The sequence below is a fragment of the Schistocerca serialis genome, chromosome 4, assembly GCF_023864345.2.
Source record: "Schistocerca serialis cubense isolate TAMUIC-IGC-003099 chromosome 4, iqSchSeri2.2, whole genome shotgun sequence".
Classification (NCBI taxonomy): Eukaryota; Metazoa; Arthropoda; class Insecta; order Orthoptera; family Acrididae; genus Schistocerca; species Schistocerca serialis.
Window position 1 is genome coordinate 414,682,227 of NC_064641.1, and position 5,000 is coordinate 414,687,226.

A 5,000-nucleotide genomic window follows, 5' to 3' on the forward strand; every position below is an offset into this window, starting at 1 on the left:
AGTATTCAGGCGGGCTTGCCTGCTTTAAGCACTCTAATTTGTTCAAAGTAAACGTGCCGGCCCACCGAGACACTCAATAAAGAGCACCCTGGTAGGATTTCAACGGGGTCCGCCTCGGGACGCACGAGCACGCACGAGGCGGTCGCACGCCTTCGGCTCGCCCCACCGGCAGGACGTCCCACGATACATGCCAGTTAAACACCGACGGGCGGTGAACCAACAGCGTGGGACACAAATCCAACTACGAGCTTTTTAACCGCAACAACTTTAATATACGCTATTGGAGCTGGAATTACCGCGGCTGCTGGCACCAGACTTGCCCTCCAATAGATACTCGTTAAAGGATTTAAAGTGTACTCATTCCGATTACGGGGCCTCGGATGAGTCCCGTATCGTTATTTTTCGTCACTACCTCCCCGTGCCGGGAGTGGGTAATTTGCGCGCCTGCTGCCTTCCTTGGATGTGGTAGCCGTTTCTCAGGCTCCCTCTCCGGAATCGAACCCTGATTCCCCGTTACCCGTTACAACCATGGTAGGCGCAGAACCTACCATCGACAGTTGATAAGGCAGACATTTGAAAGATGCGTCGCCGGTACGAGGACCGTGCGATCAGCCCAAAGTTATTCAGAGTCACCAAGGCAAACGGACCGGACGAGCCGACCGATTGGTTTTGATCTAATAAAAGCGTCCCTTCCATCTCTGGTCGGGACTCTGTTTGCATGTATTAGCTCTAGAATTACCACAGTTATCCAAGTAACGTGGGTACGATCTAAGGAACCATAACTGATTTAATGAGCCATTCGCGGTTTCACCTTAATGCGGCTTGTACTGAGACATGCATGGCTTAATCTTTGAGACAAGCATATGACTACTGGCAGGATCAACCAGGGAGCTGCGTCAACTAGAGCTGAGCAGCCGGCCGCCCGGGAGTGTGTCCCGGGGGCCCGCGCGAACACGCAAGCGTCCGCTCAATTATTCTGCAAACAGGAGGAGGCTGAGCTCCCCTGCACAACACACCTCGAAACCCTCTCAGGTCCCGGCGGCGCGCAGCGCCGTCCTAAGTACTTGGTCGGGTTCGAGAGAGGCGCAATCGCCCGGAGTTAGGCGAGTAGACGCTTTAGGTGCGACCACCCGTGCTCCCAACTGAGCTTGCCGCTGCCGACAGAGGCCCGGGAGCGTGCTGTCGTGGCATTGCCGGCGGGAGACAACACGCGCCACCTACGGTGACCGGCAGCTCCAACGCCGGCGCCACAGAAGGACAAAAGCCCCACTTGGGTGCCGAAGCGAACTCTCCCAGCACAGCGCACGCGCCAACACGTCCGCACAGCTGCGATACAAACCACCTGCGAGAACCGCTGGGGCGACCGAGCAGCAGACGGCGTCGCGGCGCCGAGCGCCGGGCGGCGGCGCATCCTCAGCGCACAAAGTCCTCAATCGGACCAGCACACTGCAGATGGCCACCGCGCTTCGCACCGGGCCCGCGAGGACCTACTTTGGCCGCAAGGCGCCGCGAGCAGGGGGCGCCGGCGCGCAGCTGCGCCGCCTGCCGCGTCCGTCGGCCGGCGCGCCTGCCACTGGCCGCCCCCACCAGCCGGCTGTAGCGCGTGCGCCCACGCACCGCGCTGCCAGCACGCCGGGCGGCCCCCCCTCACCGGCCGGGGACGGTCCCACCCAGCCACCGCCGCGTATCGCCTCACACCCAGATCCCCTTTCACGTTCGTGGGCATGGTGGGTATCCCTGAAACAACCGGTTAATAGCTCGACCGATCGTCGCCAACACTGATTCACCTCTAGCGAGAACAACCGCACCACAACGGGTTACCAGTTGTTCATTTGCGTAACGTCACCAGCAAACGTACACGTCCATCGCCATTTGCAACGAGTATTGCATGCCTGTGTCAGGTGTCACAACACACTACGTCTGCCCACATAGACGCAACAACATGTGCACGCCTAGAGAACACGTGGAAGGTCGACCCCGTACGTATGCGGTGTCCATTGCGCGAACGACTGTCAGCCGGCCTCTGCAGCATGTCGCAGATGTGGAACACGGTGCAACATGCTATCACGGTGTGTGAGAAGAGACGACTACGTCCGAATACACGCTCCACTACATCAACAGACTGCTCATGCTGATCGCCATCCAGGGCGTCCGTTCCTCCCACACGTCTGTATGGCGTACCACACTGCAATCCAGCTCTTATAGGGAGACGACACGTAGCTGCGTGCACAATATTTGGACTGTATGGTCCGCCGTTGCTAGGCGCAGTCGTCATACGGCCACATGTGCCACGATGTATCATTCAGTACATACGGACCAATGTGCAGTACAGTTTGTGGGTTTTGCGTACATCGGCGGACAGGTGACAGGCCGTACCACAACGTAGGCTGAGTACGTCGGCATGCGAAGGGCGTTGAACATGCAAACTTCTCACCGACCAGCTTGCGAAGGCAGGGGGGAAGGGGGGGGGGGCATGTACGTCCTGCTGCTATCCACATTACAGTGTATAGCAGGAGCATGTGGAAAGTCAGCAACACCTGCAAGGTGTTTAACATGACGTGATACACAGGGGACCGGGCAGTGCGAGTAGCGAACTATATTGCGAGGGTTGCGGTTAGGCAACACTACACTAATTTAACGAGTTGCATAACAATTACAGAGCAGGTTCAGCGACAACGTGCGTCAGGTTAAGGCGCAATATAGTTTTGGTTACGGCGCACTTTAGGTTAGGTTAAGGCATATTATAGGTTAGGTTAAGGCATATTATAGGTTAGGTTAAGGCATATTATAGGTTAGGTTAAGGCATATTATAGGTTAGGTTAAGGCATATTATAGGTTAGGTTAAGGCATATTATAGGTTAGGTTAAGGCATATTATAGGTTAGGTTAAGGCATATTATAGGTTAGGTTAAGGCATATTATAGGTTAGGTTAAGGCATATTATAGGTTAGGTTAAGGCATATTATAGGTTACGTTACGGCACAACATGGGTTACGTTACGGCACAACATGGGTTACGTTACGGCACAACATGGGTTACGTTACGGCACAACATGGGTTACGTTACGGCACAACATGGGTTACGTTACGGCACAACATGGGTTACGTTACGGCACAACATGGGTTACGTTACGGCACAACATGGGTTACGTTACGGCACAACATGGGTTACGTTACGGCACAACATGGGTTACGTTAAGGCACAAATTAGGTTAGGTTAAGGCACAAACTAGGTTAGGTTAAGGCACAAACTAGGTTAGGTTAAGGCACAACGTAGGTTAGGTTAAGGCACAACGTAGGTTAGGTTAAGGCACAACGTAGGTTAGGTTAAGGCACAACGTAGGTTAGGTTAAGGCACAACGTAGGTTAGGTTAAGGCACAACGTAGGTTAGGTTAAGGCACAAATTAGGTTAGGTTAAGGCACAAATTAGGTTAGGTTAAGGCACAAATTAGGTTAGGTTAAGGCACAAATTAGGTTAGGTTAAGGCACAAATTAGGTTAGGTTAAGGCACAAATTAGGTTAGGTTAAGGCACAAATTAGGTTAGGTTAAGGCACAAATTAGGTTAGGTTAAGGCACAAATTAGGTTAGGTTAAGGCACAAATTAGGTTAGGTTAAGGCACAAATTAGGTTAGGTTAAGGCACAACGTAGGTTAGGTTAAGGCACAACGTAGGTTAGGTTAAGGCACAACGTAGGTTAGGTTAAGGCACAACGTAGGTTAGGTTAAGGCACAACGTAGGTTAGGTTAAGGCACAACGTAGGTTAGGTTAAGGCACAACGTAGGTTAGGTTAAGGCACAACGTAGGTTAGGTTAAGGCACAACGTAGGTTAGGTTAAGGCACAACGTAGGTTAGGTTAAGGCACAACGTAGGTTAGGTTAAGGCACAACGTAGGTTAGGTTAAGGCACAACATAGGTTAGGTTAAGGCACAACGTAGGTTAGGTTAAGGCACAACGTAGGTTAGGTTAAGGCACAAATTAGGTTAGGTTAAGGCACAAATTAGGTTAGGTTAAGGCACAAATTAGGTTAGGTTAAGGCACAAATTAGGTTAGGTTAAGGCACAAATTAGGTTAGGTTAAGGCACAAATTAGGTTAGGTTAAGGCACAAATTAGGTTAGGTTAAGGCACAAATTAGGTTAGGTTAACTCACAACGTAGGTTAGGTTAAGGCACAACGTACGTTAGGTTAAGGCACAACGTAGGTTAGGTTAAGGCACAACGTAGGTTAGGTTAAGGCACAACGTAGGTTAGGTTAAGGCACAACGTAGGTTAGGTTAAGGCACAACGTAGGTTAGGTTAAGGCACAACGTAGGTTAGGTTAAGGCACAACGTAGGTTAGGTTAAGGCACAACGTAGGTTAGGTTAAGGCACAACGTAGGTTAGGTTAAGGCACAACGTAGGTTAGGTTAAGGCACAACGTAGGTTAGGTTAAGGCACAACGTAGGTTAGGTTAAGGCACAACGTAGGTTAGGTTAAGGCACAACGTAGGTTAGGTTAAGCACAACGTAGGTTAGGTTAAGGCACAACGTAGGTTAGGTTAAGGCACAACGTAGGTTAGGTTAAGGCACAACGTAGGTTAGGTTAAGGCACAACGTAGGTTAGGTTAAGGCACAACGTAGGTTAGGTTAAGGCACAACGTAGGTTAGGTTAAGGCACAACGTAGGTTAGGTTAAGGCACAACGTAGGTTAGGTTAAGGCACAACGTAGGTTAGGTTAAGGTACAATATAGGTTAGGTTAAGGTACAATATAGGTTAGGTTAAGGTACGATATAGGTTAGGTTAAGGTACGATATAGGTTAGGTTAAGGTACAATATAGGTTAGGTTAAGGTACGATATAGGTTAGGTTAAGGTACAATATAGGTTAGGTTAAGGTACGATATAGGTTAGGTTAAGGTACAATATGGCGTAGGTTCAGATACACATTGTTGTAGGGAAAGGTGTATTGGGGGGGGGGCGGCGGCAGGTTCGTTGATAGTGATTATCGTAATTGGATGCCTGCGGT

At 50.6% G+C, this 5,000-nt stretch overlaps 1 non-coding gene across 1 annotated transcript in view; it reads right to left on the reverse strand.

The window, feature by feature from the left end:
• Positions 1–890, reverse strand: part of LOC126476810 (small subunit ribosomal RNA) — a 1,909-nt gene extending 1,019 nt beyond the window's left edge. The window contains exon 1 of the ribosomal RNA XR_007587251.1: positions 1–890. This exon is cut by the window's left edge and continues 1,019 nt beyond it. This is a non-coding gene — a ribosomal RNA (small subunit ribosomal RNA).
• Between the last annotated feature and the right edge of the window lie 4,110 nt (positions 891–5,000).